Source organism: Labrus mixtus, chromosome 13 (genome assembly GCF_963584025.1).
Source record: "Labrus mixtus chromosome 13, fLabMix1.1, whole genome shotgun sequence".
NCBI lineage: Eukaryota > Metazoa > Chordata > Actinopteri > Labriformes > Labridae > Labrus > Labrus mixtus.
In genome coordinates, this window is record NC_083624.1 from 28,960,236 (window position 1) to 28,978,086 (window position 17,851).

Below are 17,851 nucleotides of genomic sequence, written 5' to 3' on the forward strand. Positions count from 1 at the left end.
AAAAGACGAAACACCCCCCCCTTACGAAAAAGTTGAAAAAAGACGAAACACCCCCCCCTTGCGAAAACTTTTTTGAAGCCGAATTTCTTCATGAAAATTTTCAACTTTTTTGAAGCCCAAATACTTCATGAAAATTTTCAACTTTTTTGAAGCCGAATTTCTTCATGAATACTTTCAGTTGACCCACCCCCCTCACGAAAAAGTTGAAAAAAGACGAAACACCCCCCTCTTATGAAAAAGTTGAAAAAAGACGAAACACCCCCCCCTTACGAAAAAGTTGAAAAAAGACGAAACACCCCCCCCTTGCGAAAACTTTTTTGAAGCCGAATTTCTTCATGAAAATTTAAAACATTTTTGAAGCCCAAATACTTCATGAAAATTTTCAACTTTTTTGAAGCCCAAATACTTCATGAAAATTTTCAACTTTTTTGAAGCCGAATTTCTTCATGAATACTTTCAGTTGACCCACCCCCCTCACGAAAAAGTTGAAAAAAGACGAAACACCCCCCTCTTATGAAAAAGTTGGAAAAAGACGAAACACCCCCCCCTTACGAAAAAGTTGAAAAAAGACGAAACACCCCCCCCTTGCGAAAACTTTTTTGAAGCCGAATTTCTTCATGAAAATTTTCAACTTTTTTGAAGCCGAATTTCTTCATGAAAATTTAAAACATTTTTGAAGCCCAAATACTTCATGAAAATTTTCAACTTTTTTGAAGCCCAAATACTTCATGAAAATTTTAAACTTTTTTGAAGCCCAAATACTTCATGAAAATTTTCAACTTTTTTGAAGCCCAAATCCTTCATGAAAATTTTAAACTTTTTTGAAGCCGAATTTCTTCATCAAAATTTAAAACATTTTTGAAGTCCAAATACTTCATGAAAATTTTAAACTTTTTTGAAGCCGAATTTCTTCATGAAAATTTTCAACTTTTTTGAAGCCCAAATACTTCATTAAAATTTTAAACTTTTTTGAAGCCGAATTTCTTCATGAATATTTTCAATTGACCCACCCCCTCACGAAAAAGTTGAAAAAAGACGAAACACACCCCTCTTACGAAAAAGTTGAAAAAAGACGAAACACCCCCCCCTTACGAAAAAGTTGAAAAAAGACGAAACACCCCCCCCTTGCGAAAACTTTTTTGAAGCCGAATTTCTTCATGAAAATTTTCAACTTTTTTGAAGCCCAAATACTTCATGAAAATTTTCAACTTTTTTGAAGCCGAATTTCTTCATGAATACTTTCAATTGACCCACCCCCCTCACGAAAAAGTTGAAAAAAGACGAAACAACCCCCTCTTATGAAAAAGTTGAAAAAAGACGAAACACCCCCCCCCTTACGAAAAAGTTGAAAAAAGACGAAACACCCCCCCCTTGCGAAAACTTTTTTGAAGCCAAATTTCTTCATGAAAATTTTCAACTTTTTTGAAGCCGAATTTCTTCATGAAAATTTAAAACATTTTTGAAGCCCAAATACTTCATGAAAATTTTCAACTTTTTTGAAGCCCAAATACTTCATGAAAATTTTAAACTTTTTTGAAGCCCAAATACTTCATGAAAATTTTCAACTTTTTTGAAGCCGAATTTCTTCATGAATACTTTCAATTGACCCACCCCCCTCACGAAAAAGTTGAAAAAAGACGAAACACCCCCCTTACGAAAAAGTTGAAAAAAGACGAAACACCCCCCCCTAACGAAAAAGTTTAAAAAAGACGAAACACCCCCCCCTTACGAAAAAGTTGAAAAAAGACGAAACACCCCCCCCTTGCGAAAACTTTTTTGAATCCGAATTTCTTCATGAAAATTTTCAACTTTTTTGAAGCCCAAATACTTCATTAAAATTTTAAACTTTTTTGAAGCCGAATTTCTTCATGAATACTTTCAATTGAACCACCCCCCTCACGAAAAAGTTGAAAAAAGACGAAACACCCCCCTCTTACGAAAAAGTTGAAAAAAGACGAAACACCCCCCCCTTACGAAAAGTTGAAAAAAGACGAAACACCCCCCCTTTGCGAAAACTTTTTTGAAGCCGAATTTCTTCATGAAAATTTTCAACTTTTTTGAAGCCCAAATACTTCATGAAAATTTTCAACTTTTTTGAAGCCGAATTTCTTCATGAATATTTTCAATTGACCCACCCCCTCACGAAAAAGTTGAAAAAAGACGAAACACACCCCTCTTACGAAAAAGTTGAAAAAAGACGAAACACCCCCCCCTTACGAAAAAGTTGAAAAAAGACGAAACACCCCCCCCTTGCGAAAACTTTTTTGAAGCCGAATTTCTTCATGAAAATTTTCAACTTTTTTGAACCCAAATACTTCATGAAAATTTTCAACTTTTTTGAAGCCGAATTTCTTCATGAATACTTTCAATTGACCCACCCCCCTCACGAAAAAGTTGAAAAAAGACGACACACCCCCCTCTTATGAAAAAGTTGAAAAAAGACGAAACACCCCCCCCTCACGAAAAAGTTGAAAAAAGACGAAACACCCCCTCCTTGCGAAAACTTTTTTGAAGCCAAATTTCTTCATGAAAATTTTCAACTTTTTTGAAGCCGAATTTCTTCATGAAAATTTAAAACATTTTTGAAGCCCAAATACTTCATGAAAATTTTCAACTTTTTTGAAGCCGAAATACTTCATGAAAATTTTAAACTTTTTTGAAGCCCAAATACTTCATGAAAATTTTAAACTTTTTTGAAGCCGAATTTCTTCATGAATACTTTCAATTGACCCACCCCCTCACGAAAAAGTTGAAAAAAGACGAAACACACCCCTCTTACGAAAAAGTTGAAAAAAGACGAAACACCCCCCCCTTACGAAAAAGTTGAAAAAAGACGAAACACCCCCCCCTTGCGAAAACTTTTTTGAAGCCGAATTTCTTCATGAAAATTTTCAACTTTTTTGAAGCCGAATTTCTTCATGAATACTTTCAATTGACCCACCCCCCTCACGAAAAAGTTGAAAAAAGACGAAACACCCCCCCCTTACGAAAAAGTTGAAAAAAGACGAAACACCCCCTCCTTGCGAAAACTTTTTTGAAGCCAAATTTCTTCATGAAAATTTTCATCTTTTTTGAAGCCGAATTTCTTCATGAAAATTTAAAACATTTTTGAAGCCCAAATACTTCATGAAAATTTTCAACTTTTTTGAAGCCGAAATACTTCATGAAAATTTTAAACTTTTTTGAAGCCGAATTTCTTCATGAATACTTTCAATTGACCCACCCCCCTCACGAAAAAGTTGAAAAAAGACGAAACACCCCCCTCTTACGAAAAAGTTGAAAAAAGACGAAACACCCCCCCCTTACGAAAAAGTTGAAAAAAGACGAAACACCCCCCCCTTACGAAAAAGTTGAAAAAAGACGAAACACCCCCCCCTTGCGAAAACTTTTTTGAATCCGAATTTCTTCATGAAAATTTTCAACTTTTTTGAAGCCCAAATACTTCATTAAAATTTTAAACTTTTTTGAAGCCGAATTTCTTCATGAATACTTTCAATTGACCCACCCCCCTCGCGAAAAAGTTGAAAAAAGACGAAACACCCCCCTCTTACGAAAAAGTTGAAAAAAGACGAAACACGCCCCCCTTACGAAAAGTTGAAAAAAGACGAAACACCCCCCCTTTGCGAAAACTTTTTTGAAGCCGAATTTCTTCATGAAAATTTTCAACTTTTTTGAAGCCCAAATACTTCATGAAAATTTTCAACTTTTTTGAAGCCGAATTTCTTCATGAAAATTTTAAACTTTTTTGTAGCCGAATTTCTTCATCAAAATTTAAAACATTTTTGAAGTCCAAATACTTCATGAAAATTTTAAACTTTTTTGAAGCCGAATTTCTTCATGAAAATTTAAAACATTTTTGAAGCCCAAATACTTCATGAAAATTTTCAACTTTTTTGAATCCGAATTTCTTCATGAATATTTTCAATTGACCCACCCCCCCCTTACGAAAAAGTTGAAAAAAGACGAAACACCCCCCCCTTACGAAAAAGTTGAAAAAAGACGAAACACCCCCCCCTCGCGAAAACTTTTTTGAATCCGAATTTCTTCATGAAAATTTTCAACCTTTTTGAAGCCGAATTTCTTCATGAATATTTTCAATTGACCCACCCCCTCACGAAAAAGTTGAAAAAAGACGAAACACACCCCTCTTACGAAAAAGTTGAAAAAAGACGAAACACCCCCCCCTTACGAAAAAGTTGAAAAAAGACGAAACACCCCCCCCTTGCGAAAACTTTTTTGAAGCCGAATTTCTTCATGAAAATTTTCAACTTTTTTGAAGCCCAAATACTTCATGAAAATTTTCAACTTTTTTGAAGCCGAATTTCTTCATGAATACTTTCAATTGACCCACCCCCCTCACGAAAAAGTTGAAAAAAGACGAAACACCCACCTCTTATGAAAAAGTTGAAAAAAGACGAAACACCCCCCCCCTTACGAAAAAGTTGAAAAAAGACGAAACACCCCCCCCTTGCGAAAACTTTTTTGAAGCCGAATTTCGTCATGAAAATTTTCAACTTTTTTGAAGCCGAATTTCTTCATGAAAATTTAAAACATTTTTGAAGCCCAAATACTTCATGAAAATTTTCAACTTTTTTGAAGCCCAAATACTTCATGAAAATTTTAAACTTTTTTGAAGCCCAAATACTTCATGAAAATTTTCAACTTTTTTGAAGCCGAATTTCTTCATGAATACTTTCAATTGACCCACCCCCCTCACGAAAAAGTTGAAAAAAGACGAAACACCCCCCTCTTACGAAAAAGTTGAAAAAAGACGAAACACCCCCCCCTTACGAAAAAGTTGAAAAAAGACGAAACACCCCCCCCTTACGAAAAAGTTGAAAAAAGACGAAACACCCCCCCCTTGCGAAAACTTTTTTGAATCCGAATTTCTTCATGAAAATTTTCAACTTTTTTGAAGCCCAAATACTTCATTAAAATTTTGAACTTTTTTGAAGCCGAATTTCTTCATGAATACTTTCAATTGACCCACCCCCCTCACGAAAAAGTTGAAAAAAAAAGGAAACACCCCCCTCTTACGAAAAAGTTGAAAAAAGACGAAACACCCCCCCCTTACGAAAAGTTGAAAAAAGACGAAACACCCCCCCTTTGCGAAAACTTTTTTGAAGCCGAATTTCTTCATGAAAATTTTCAACTTTTTTGAAGCCCAAATACTTCATGAAAATTTTCAACTTTTTTGAAGCCGAATTTCTTCATGAAAATTTTAAACTTTTTTGAAGCCGAATTTCTTCATCAAAATTTAAAACATTTTTGAAGTCCAAATACTTCATGAAAATTTTAAACTTTTTTGAAGCCGAATTTCTTCATGAAAATTTAAAACATTTTTGAAGCCCAAATACTTCATGAAAATTTTCAACTTTTTTGAAGCCGAATTTCTTCATGAATATTTTCAATTGACCCACCCCCCCCTTACGAAAAAGTTGAAAAAAGACGAAACACCCCCCCTTTACGAAAAAGTTGAAAAAAGACGAAACACCCCCCCCTCGCGAAAACTTTTTTGAAGCCGAATTTCTTCATGAATATTTTCAATTGACCCACCCCCTCACGAAAAAGTTGAAAAAAGACGAAACACACCCCTCTTACGAAAAAGTTGAAAAAAGACGAAACACCCCCCCCTTACGAAAAAGTTGAAAAAAGACGAAACACCCCCCCCTTGCGAAAACTTTTTTGAAGCCGAATTTCTTCATGAAAATTTTCAACTTTTTTGAAGCCCAAATACTTCATGAAAATTTTCAACTTTTTTGAAGCCGAATTTCTTCATGAATACTTTCAGTTGACCCACCCCCCTCACGAAAAAGTTGAAAAAAGACGAAACACCCCCCTCTTATGAAAAAGTTGAAAAAAGACGAAACACCCCCCCCTTACGAAAAAGTTGAAAAAAGACGAAACACCCCCCCCTTGCGAAAACTTTTTTGAAGCCGAATTTCTTCATGAAAATTTTCAACTTTTTTGAAGCCGAATTTCTTCATGAAAATTTAAAACATTTTTGAAGCCCAAATACTTCATGAAAATTTTCAACTTTTTTGAAGCCCAAATACTTCATGAAAATTTTCAACTTTTTTGAAGCCGAATTTCTTCATGAATACTTTCAGTTGACCCACCCCCCTCACGAAAAAGTTGAAAAAAGACGAAACACCCCCCTCTTATGAAAAAGTTGAAAAAAGACGAAACACCCCCCCCTTACGAAAAAGTTGAAAAAAGACGAAACACCCCCCCCTTGCGAAAACTTTTTTGAAGCCGAATTTCTTCATGAAAATTTTCAACTTTTTTGAAGCCGAATTTCTTCATGAAAATTTAAAACATTTTTGAAGCCCAAATACTTCATGAAAATTTTCAACTTTTTTGAAGCCCAAATACTTCATGAAAATTTTAAACTTTTTTGAAGCCCAAATACTTCATGAAAATTTTCAACTTTTTTGAAGCCCAAATCCTTCATGAAAATTTTAAACTTTTTTGAAGCCGAATTTCTTCATCAAAATTTAAAACATTTTTGAAGTCCAAATACTTCATGAAAATTTTCAACTTTTTTGAAGCCGAATTTCTTCATGAAAATTTTCAACTTTTTTGAAGCCCAAATACTTCATTAAAATTTTAAACTTTTTTGAAGCCGAATTTCTTCATGAATATTTTCAATTGACCCACCCCCTCACGAAAAAGTTGAAAAAAGACGAAACACCCCCCTCTTATGAAAAAGTTGAAAAAAGACGAAACACCCCCCCCTTACGAAAAAGTTGAAAAAAGACGAAACACCCCCCCCTTGCGAAAACTTTTTTGAAGCCGAATTTCTTCATGAAAATTTTCAACTTTTTTGAAGCCGAATTTCTTCATGAAAATTTAAAACATTTTTGAAGCCCAAATACTTCATGAAAATTTTCAACTTTTTTGAAGCCCAAATACTTCATGAAAATTTTCAACTTTTTTGAAGCCGAATTTCTTCATGAATACTTTCAGTTGACCCACCCCCCTCACGAAAAAGTTGAAAAAAGACGAAACACCCCCCTCTTATGAAAAAGTTGAAAAAAGACGAAACACCCCCCCCTTACGAAAAAGTTGAAAAAAGACGAAACACCCCCCCCTTGCGAAAACTTTTTTGAAGCCGAATTTCTTCATGAAAATTTTCAACTTTTTTGAAGCCGAATTTCTTCATGAAAATTTAAAACATTTTTGAAGCCCAAATACTTCATGAAAATTTTCAACTTTTTTGAAGCCCAAATACTTCATGAAAATTTTAAACTTTTTTGAAGCCCAAATACTTCATGAAAATTTTCAACTTTTTTGAAGCCCAAATCCTTCATGAAAATTTTAAACTTTTTTGAAGCCGAATTTCTTCATCAAAATTTAAAACATTTTTGAAGTCCAAATACTTCATGAAAATTTTCAACTTTTTTGAAGCCGAATTTCTTCATGAAAATTTTCAACTTTTTTGAAGCCCAAATACTTCATTAAAATTTTAAACTTTTTTGAAGCCGAATTTCTTCATGAATATTTTCAATTGACCCACCCCCTCACGAAAAAGTTGAAAAAAGACGAAACACACCCCTCTTACGAAAAAGTTGAAAAAAGACGAAACACCCCCCCCTTACGAAAAAGTTGAAAAAAGACGAAACACCCCCCCCTTGCGAAAACTTTTTTGAAGCCGAATTTCTTCATGAAAATTTTCAACTTTTTTGAAGCCCAAATACTTCATGAAAATTTTCAACTTTTTTGAAGCCGAATTTCTTCATGAATACTTTCAATTGACCCACCCCCCTCACGAAAAAGTTGAAAAAAGACGAAACAACCCCCTCTTATGAAAAAGTTGAAAAAAGACGAAACACCCCCCCCCTTACGAAAAAGTTGAAAAAAGACGAAACACCCCCCCCTTGCGAAAACTTTTTTGAAGCCAAATTTCTTCATGAAAATTTTCAACTTTTTTGAAGCCGAATTTCTTCATGAAAATTTAAAACATTTTTGAAGCCCAAATACTTCATGAAAATTTTCAACTTTTTTGAAGCCCAAATACTTCATGAAAATTTTAAACTTTTTTGAAGCCCAAATACTTCATGAAAATTTTCAACTTTTTTGAAGCCGAATTTCTTCATGAATACTTTCAATTGACCCACCCCCCTCACGAAAAAGTTGAAAAAAGACGAAACACCCCCCTTACGAAAAAGTTGAAAAAAGACGAAACACCCCCCCCTAACGAAAAAGTTTAAAAAAGACGAAACACCCCCCCCTTACGAAAAAGTTGAAAAAAGACGAAACACCCCCCCCTTGCGAAAACTTTTTTGAATCCGAATTTCTTCATGAATACTTTCAATTGACCCACCCCCCTCACGAAAAAGTTGAAAAAAGACGAAACACCCCCCTTACGAAAAAGTTGAAAAAAGACGAAACACCCCCCCCTAACGAAAAAGTTTAAAAAAGACGAAACACCCCCCCCTTACGAAAAAGTTTAAAAAAGACGAAACACCCCCCCCTAACGAAAAAGTTTAAAAAAGACGAAACACCCCCCCCTTACGAAAAAGTTGAAAAAAGACGAAACACCCCCCCCTTACGAAAAAGTTGAAAAAAGACGAAACACCCCCCCCTTGCGAAAACTTTTTTGAAGCCAAATTTCTTCATGAAAATTTTCAACTTTTTTGAAGCCGAATTTCTTCATGAAAATTTAAAACATTTTTGAAGCCCAAATACTTCATGAAAATTTTCAACTTTTTTGAAGCCCAAATACTTCATGAAAATTTTAAACTTTTTTGAAGCCCAAATACTTCATGAAAATTTTCAACTTTTTTGAAGCCGAATTTCTTCATGAATACTTTCAATTGACCCACCCCCCTCACGAAAAAGTTGAAAAAAGACGAAACACCCCCCTTACGAAAAAGTTGAAAAAAGACGAAACACCCCCCCCTAACGAAAAAGTTTAAAAAAGACGAAACACCCCCCCCTTACGAAAAAGTTGAAAAAAGACGAAACACCCCCCCCTTGCGAAAACTTTTTTGAATCCGAATTTCTTCATGAATACTTTCAATTGACCCACCCCCCTCACGAAAAAGTTGAAAAAAGACGAAACACCCCCCTTACGAAAAAGTTGAAAAAAGACGAAACACCCCCCCCTAACGAAAAAGTTTAAAAAAGACGAAACACCCCCCCCTTACGAAAAAGTTTAAAAAAGACGAAACACCCCCCCCTAACGAAAAAGTTTAAAAAAGACGAAACACCCCCCCCTTACGAAAAAGTTGAAAAAAGACGAAACACCCCCCCCTTACGAAAAGTTGAAAAAAGACGAAACACCCCCCCTTTGCGAAAACTTTTTTGAAGCCGAATTTCTTCATGAAAATTTTCAACTTTTTTGAAGCCCAAATACTTCATGAAAATTTTCAACTTTTTTGAAGCCGAATTTCTTCATGAATATTTTCAATTGACCCACCCCCTCACGAAAAAGTTGAAAAAAGACGAAACACACCCCTCTTACGAAAAAGTTGAAAAAAGACGAAACACCCCCCCCTTACGAAAAAGTTGAAAAAAGAAGAAACACCCCCCCCTTGCGAAAACTTTTTTGAAGCCGAATTTCTTCATGAAAATTTTCAACTTTTTTGAAGCCCAAATACTTCATGAAAATTTTCAACTTTTTTGAAGCCGAATTTCTTCATGAATACTTTCAATTGACCCACCCCCCTCACGAAAAAGTTGAAAAAAGACGAAACACCCCCCTCTTATGAAAAAGTTGAAAAAAGACGAAACACCCCCCCCTTACGAAAAAGTTGAAAAAAGACGAAACACCCCCTCCTTGCGAAAACTTTTTTGAAGCCAAATTTCTTCATGAAAATTTTCAACTTTTTTGAAGCCGAATTTCTTCATGAAAATTTAAAACATTTTTGAAGCCCAAATACTTCATGAAAATTTTCAACTTTTTTGAAGCCGAAATACTTCATGAAAATTTTAAACTTTTTTGAAGCCCAAATACTTCATGAAAATTTTCAACTTTTTTGAAGCCGAATTTCTTCATGAATACTTTCAATTGACCCACCCCCTCACGAAAAAGTTGAAAAAAGACGAAACACACCCCTCTTACGAAAAAGTTGAAAAAAGACGAAACACCCCCCCCTTACGAAAAAGTTGAAAAAAGACGAAACACCCCCCCCTTGCGAAAACTTTTTTGAAGCCGAATTTCTTCATGAAAATTTTCAACTTTTTTGAAGCCGAATTTCTTCATGAATACTTTCAATTGACCCACCCCCCTCACGAAAAAGTTGAAAAAAGACGAAACACCCCCCTCTTATGAAAAAGTTTAAAAAAGACGAAACACCCCCCCCTTACGAAAAAGTTGAAAAAAGACGAAACACCCCCTCCTTGCGAAAACTTTTTTGAAGCCAAATTTCTTCATGAAAATTTTCATCTTTTTTGAAGCAGAATTTCTTCATGAAAATTTAAAACATTTTTGAAGCCCAAATACTTCATGAAAATTTTAAACTTTTTTGAAGCCGAAATACTTCATGAAAATTTTAAACTTTTTTGAAGCCCAAATACTTCATGAAAATTTTCAACTTTTTTGAAGCCGAATTTCTTCATGAATACTTTCAATTGACCCACCCCCCTCACGAAAAAGTTGAAAAAAGACGAAACACCCCCCTTACGAAAAAGTTGAAAAAAGACGAAACACCCCCCCCTTACGAAAAAGTTGAAAAAAGACGAAACACCCCCCCCTTGCGAAAACTTTTTTGAATCCGAATTTCTTCATGAAAATTTTCAACTTTTTTGAAGCCCAAATACTTCATTAAAATTTTAAACTTTTTTGAAGCCGAATTTCTTCATGAATACTTTCAATTGACCCACCCACCTCACGAAAAAGTTGAAAAAAGACGAAACACCCCCCTCTTACGAAAAAGTTGAAAAAAGACGAAACACCCCCCCCTTACGAAAAGTTGAAAAAAGACGAAACACCCCCCCTTTGCGAAAACTTTTTTGAAGCCGAATTTCTTCATGAAAATTTTCAACTTTTTTGAAGCCCAAATACTTCATGAAAATTTTCAACTTTTTTGAAGCCGAATTTCTTCATGAAAATTTTAAACTTTTTTGAAGCCGAATTTCTTCATCAAAATTTAAAACATTTTTGAAGTCCAAATACTTCATGAAAATTTTAAACTTTTTTGAAGCCGAATTTGTTCATGAAAATTTAAAACATTTTTGAAGCCCAAATACTTCATGAAAATTTTCAACTTTTTTGAAGCCGAATTTCTTCATGAATGTTTTCAATTGACCCACCCCCCCTTACGAAAAAGTTGAAAAAAGACGAAACACCCCCCCCTCGCGAAAACTTTTTTGAAGCCGAATTTCTTCATGAAAATTTTCAACTTTTTTGAAGCCGAATTTCTTCATGAATATTTTCAATTGACCCACCCCCTCACGAAAAAGTTGAAAAAAGACGAAACACCCCCCCCTTGCGAAAACTTTTTTGAAGCCAAATTTCTTCATGAAAATTTTCAACTTTTTTGAAGCCGAATTTCTTCATGAAAATTTAAAACATTTTTGAAGCCCAAATACTTCATGAAAATTTTCAACTTTTTTGAAGCCCAAATACTTCATGAAAATTTTAAACTTTTTTGAAGCCCAAATACTTCATGAAAATTTTCAACTTTTTTGAAGCCGAATTTCTTCATGAATACTTTCAATTGACCCACCCCCTCACGAAAAAGTTGAAAAAAGACGAAACACACCCCTCTTACGAAAAAGTTGAAAAAAGACGAAACACCCCCCCCTTACGAAAAAGTTGAAAAAAGACGAAACACCCCCCCCTTGCGAAAACTTTTTTGAAGCCGAATTTCTTCATGAAAATTTTCAACTTTTTTGAAGCCCAAATACTTCATGAAAATTTTCAACTTTTTTGAAGCCGAATTTCTTCATGAATACTTTCAATTGACCCACCCCCCTCACGAAAAAGTTGAAAAAAGACGAAACACCCCCCTCTTATGAAAAAGTTGAAAAAAGACGAAACACCCCCCCCCTTACGAAAAAGTTGAAAAAAGACGAAACACCCCCTCCTTGCGAAAACTTTTTTGAAGCCAAATTTCTTCATGAAAATTTTCAACTTTTTTGAAGCCGAATTTCTTCATGAAAATTTAAAACATTTTTGAAGCCCAAATACTTCATGAAAATTTTCAACTTTTTTGAAGCCGAAATACTTCATGAAAATTTTAAACTTTTTTGAAGCCCAAATACTTCATGAAAATGTTCAACTTTTTTGAAGCCGAATTTCTTCATGAATACTTTCAATTGACCCACCCCCCTCACGAAAAAGTTGAAAAAAGACGAAACACCCCCCTTACGAAAAAGTTGAAAAAAGACGAAACACCCCCCCTTTACGAAAAAGTTTAAAAAAGACAAAACACCCCCCCCTTACGAAAAAGTTGAAAAAAGACGAAACACCCCCCCCTTGCGAAAACTTTTTTGAATCCGAATTTCTTCATGAAAATTTTCAACTTTTTTGAAGCCCAAATACTTCATTAAAATTTTAAACTTTTTTGAAGCCGAATTTCTTCATGAATACTTTCAATTGACCCACCCCCCTCACGAAAAAGTTGAAAAAAGACGAAACACCCCCCTCTTACGAAAAAGTTGAAAAAAGACGAAACACCCCCCCCTTACGAAAAGTTGAAAAAAGACGAAACACCCCCCCTTTGCGAAAACTTTTTTGAAGCCGAATTTCTTCATGAAAATTTTCAACTTTTTTGAAGCCCAAATACTTCATGAAAATTTTCAACTTTTTTGAAGCCGAATTTCTTCATGAAAATTTTAAACTTTTTTGAAGCCGAATTTCTTCATCAAAATTTAAAACATTTTTGAAGTCCAAATACTTCATGAAAATTTTAAACTTTTTTGAAGCCGAATTTGTTCATGAAAATTTAAAACATTTTTGAAGCCCAAATACTTCATGAAAATTTTCAACTTTTTTGAAGCCGAATTTCTTCATGAATGTTTTCAATTGACCCACCCCCCCTTACGAAAAAGTTGAAAAAAGACGAAACACCCCCCCCTCGCGAAAACTTTTTTGAAGCCGAATTTCTTCATGAAAATTTTCAACTTTTTTGAAGCCGAATTTCTTCATGAATATTTTCAATTGACCCTCACGAAAAAGTTGAAAAAAGACGAAACACACCCCTCTTACGAAAAAGTTGAAAAAAGACGAAACACCCCCCCCTTACGAAAAAGTTGAAAAAAGACGAAACACCCCCCCTTGCGAAAACTTTTTTGAAGCCGAATTTCTTCATGAAAATTTTCAACTTTTTTGAAGCCGAATTTCTTCATGAATATTTTCAATTGACCCACCCCCTCACGAAAAAGTTGAAAAAAGACGAAACACACCCCTCTTATGAAAAAGTTGAAAAAAGACGAAACACCCCCCCCTTACGAAAAAGTTGAAAAAAGACGAAACACCCCCCCTTGCGAAAACTTTTTTGAAGCCGAATTTCTTCATGAAAATTTTCAACTTTTTTGAAGCCCAAATACTTCATGAAAATTTTCAACTTTTTTGAAGCCGAATTTCTTCATGAATACTTTCAATTGACCCACCCCCCTCACGAAAAAGTTGAAAAAAGACGAAACACCCCCCTCTTAGGAAAAAGTTGAAAAAAGACGAAACACCCCCCCCCTTACGAAAAAGTTGAAAAAAGACGAAACACCCCCCCCTTGCGAAAACTTTTTTGAAGCCGAATTTCTTCATGAAAATTTTCAACTTTTTTGAAGCCGAATATCTTCATGAAAATTTAAAACATTTTTGAAGCCCAAATACTTCATGAAAATTTTCAACTTTTTTGAAGCCCAAATACTTCATGAAAATTTTAAACTTTTTTGAAGCCCAAATACTTCATGAAAATTTTCAACTTTTTTGAAGCCGAATTTCTTCATGAATACTTTCAATTGACCCACCCCCCTCACGAAAAAGTTGAAAAAAGACGAAACACCCCCCTCTTACGAAAAAGTTGAAAAAAGACGAAACACCCCCCCCTTACGAAAAAGTTGAAAAAAGACGAAACATCCCCCCCTTGCGAAAACTTTTTTGAAGCCGAATTTCTTCATGAAAATTTTAAACTTTTTTGAAGCCGAATTTCTTCATGAAAATTTAAAAAAAATTTCAAGCCCAAATACTTCATGAAAATTTTCAACTTTTTTGAAGCCGAATTTCTTCATGAATATTTTCAACTTTTTTGAAGCCCAAATACTTCATGAAAATTTTCAACCTTTTTGAAGCCGAATTTCTTCATGAAAATTTTAAACTTTTTTGAAGCCCAAATACTTCATGAAAATTTTCAACTTTTTTGAAGCCCAAATACTTCATGAAAATTTTCAACTTTTTTGAAGCCGAATTTCTTCATGAATACTTTCAATTGACCCACCCCCTCACGAAAAAGTTGAAAAAAGACGAAACACCCCCCTCTTACGAAAAAGTTGAAAAAAGACGAAACACCCCCCCTTACGAAAAAGTTGAAAAAAGACGAAACACCCCCCCCTTGCGAAAACTTTTTTGAAGCCGAATTTCTTCATGAAAATTTTCAACTTTTTTGAAGCCCAAATACTTCATGAAAATTTTCAACTTTTTTTAAGCCGAATTTCTTCATGAAATTTAAAAAAAATTTTGAAGCCCAAATACTTCATGAAAATTTTCAACTTTTTTGAAGCCGAATTTCTTCATGAATATTTTCAACTTTTTTGAAGCCCAAATACTTCATGAAAATTTTGAACTTTTTTGAAGCCCAAATACTTCATGAAAACGTTCAACTTTTTTGAAGCCGAATTTCTTCATGAAAATTTTCAACTTTTTTGAAGCCCAAATACTTCATGAAAATTTTCAACTTTTTTGAAGCCCAAATACTTCATGAATAATTTCAATTGACCAACCCCCCCATATGAAAAAGTTGAAAAAAGAGGAAACACCCCCCTTTACGAAAAAGTTGAAAAAAGACGAAACACCCCCCCTTGCGAAAACTTTTTTGAAGACGAATTTCTTCATGAAAATTTTAAACTTTTTTGAAGCCGAATTTCTTCATGAAAATTTAAAACATTTTTGAAGCCCAAATACTTCATGAAAATTTTCAACTTTTTTGAAGCCGAATTTCTTCATGAATATTTTCAATTGACCCACCCCCCCTCACGAAAAAGTTGATAAAAGACGAAACACCCCCCTCTTACGAAAAAGTTGAAAAAAGACGAAACACCCCCCCCTTACGAAAAAGTTGAAAAAAGACGAAACACCCCCCCTTTGCGAAAACTTTTTTGAAGCCGAATTTCTTCATGAAAATTTTCAACTGTTTTGAAGCCGAATTTCTTCATGAATATTTTCAACTTTTTTGAAACCCAAATACTTCATGAAAATTATCAACTTTTTTGAAACCCAAATACTTCATGAAAATTTTCAACTTTTTTGAAGCCCAAATACTTCATGAAAACGTTCATCTTTTTTGAAGCCGAATTTCTTCATGAAAATTTTCAACTTTTTTGAAGCCGAATTTCTTCATGAATATTTTCAATTGACCCACCCCCCCTCACGAAAAAGTTGAAAAAAAACGAAACACCCCCCTCTTACGAAAAAGTTGAAAAAAGACGAAACACCCCCCCCTTACGAAAAAGTTGAAAAAAGACGAAACATCCCCCCCTTGCGAAAACTTTTTTGAAGCCGAATTTCTTCATGAAAATTTTCAACTGTTTTGAAGCCGAATTTCTTCATGAATATTTTCAACTTTTTTAAAGCCCAAATACTTCATGAAAATTTTCAACTTTTTTGAAACCCAAATACTTCATGAAAATTTTCAACTTTTTTGAAGCCCAAATACTTCATGAAAACGTTCATCTTTTTTGAAGCCGAATTTCTTCATGAAAATTTTCAACTTTTTTGAAGCCCAAATACTTCATGAAAATTTTCAACTTTTTTGAAACCCAAATACTTCATGAAAATTTTCAACTTTTATGAAACCCAAATACTTCATGAAAACGTTCATCTTTTTTGAAGCCGAATTTCTTCATGAATATTTTCAATTGACCCACCCCCCCTCACGAAAAAGTTGAAAAAAGACGAAACACCCCCCCCCTTACTAAAAAGTTGAAAAAAGACGAAACACCCCCCCCTTGCCAAAACTTTTTTGAAGCCGAATTTCTTCATGAAAATTTTAAAAATTTTTGAAACCGAATTTCTTCATGAAAATTTTAAACATTTTTGAAGCCCAAATACTTCATGAAAATTTTCAACTTTTTTGAAGCCGAATTTCTTCATGAAAATTTTCAACTTTTTTTAAGCCCAAATTCTTCATGAAAATTTTCAACTTTTTTGAAGCCGAATTTCTTCATGAAAATTTAAAAAAAATTTCAAGCCCAAATACTTCATGAAAATTTTCAACTTTTTTGAAGCCGAATTTCTTCATGAATATTTTCAACTTTTTTGAAGCCCAAATACTTCATGAAAATTTTCAACTTTTTTTTAATCCGAATTTCTTCATGAAAATTTTCAACTTTTTGGAAGCCGAAATACTTCATGAAAATTTTCAACTTTTTTGAAGCCGAATTTCTTCATGAATATTTTCAATTGACCCACCCCCCCTCACGAAAAAGTTGAAAAAAGACGAAACACCCCCCTCTTACGAAAAAGTTGAAAAAAGACGAAACACCCCCCACTTACGAAAAAGTTGAAAAAAGACGAAACACCCCCCCCTTGCGAAAACTTTTTTGAAGCCGAATTTCTTCATGAAAATTTTCAACTTTTTTGAAGCCCAAATACTTCATGAAAATTTTAAACTTTTTTGAAGCCGAATTTCTTCATGAAAATTTTAAACTTTTTTGAAGCCGAATTTCTTCATGAAAATTTAAAAAAATTTTCAAGCCCAAATACTTCATGAAAATTTTCAACTTTTTTGAAGCCGAATTTCTTCATGAATATTTTCAACTTTTTTGAAGCCCAAATACTTCATGAAAATGTTCAACTTTTTTGAAGCCGAATTTCTTCATGAATATTTTCAATTGACCCACCCCCCCTCACGAAAAAGTTGAAAAAAGACGAAACACCCCCCTCTTACGAAAAAGTTGAAAAAAGACGAAACACCCCCCCCTTGTGAAAACTTTTTTGAAGCCGAATTTCTTCATGAAAATTTTAAACTTTTTTGAAGCCGAATTTCTTCATGAAAATTTAAAAAAAATTTCAAGCCCAAATACTTCATGAAAATTTTCAACTTTTTTGAAGCCGAATTTCTTCATGAATATTTTCAACTTTTTTGAAGCCGAAATACTTCATGAAAATTTTCAACTTTTTTGAAGCCGAAATACTTCATGAAAATTTTCAACTTTTTTGAAGCCGAAATCTTTTCATGAAAATTTTCAACTTTTTTGAAGCTGAATTTCTCCATGAAAATTTTCAACTTTTTGAAGCCGAATTTCTTAATGAAAATTTTCAACTTTTTTGAAGCCGAAATACTTCATGAAAATTTTCAACTTTTTTGAAGCCGAATTTCTTCATGAAAATTTTCAACTTTTTTGAAGCCGAATTTCTTCATGAAAATTTTCAACTTTTTTGAAGCAGAATTTCTTCATGAATATTTTCAACTTTTTTGAAAGCCAAAATCCTTCATGAAAATTTTCAACTTTTTTGAAGCCCAAACACTTCATGAAAATTTTCAACTTTTTTGAAGCCGAATTTCTTCATGAAAATTTTAAACTTTTTTGAAGTCGAATTTCTTCATGAAAATGTTCAACTTTTTTCAAGCCGAATTTCTTCATGAATATTTTCAATTGACCCACCCCCCTTACGAAAATGTTGAAAAAGAGGAAACACCCCCCCCCCTTGGGAAAACTTTTTTGAAGCCGAATTTCTTCATGA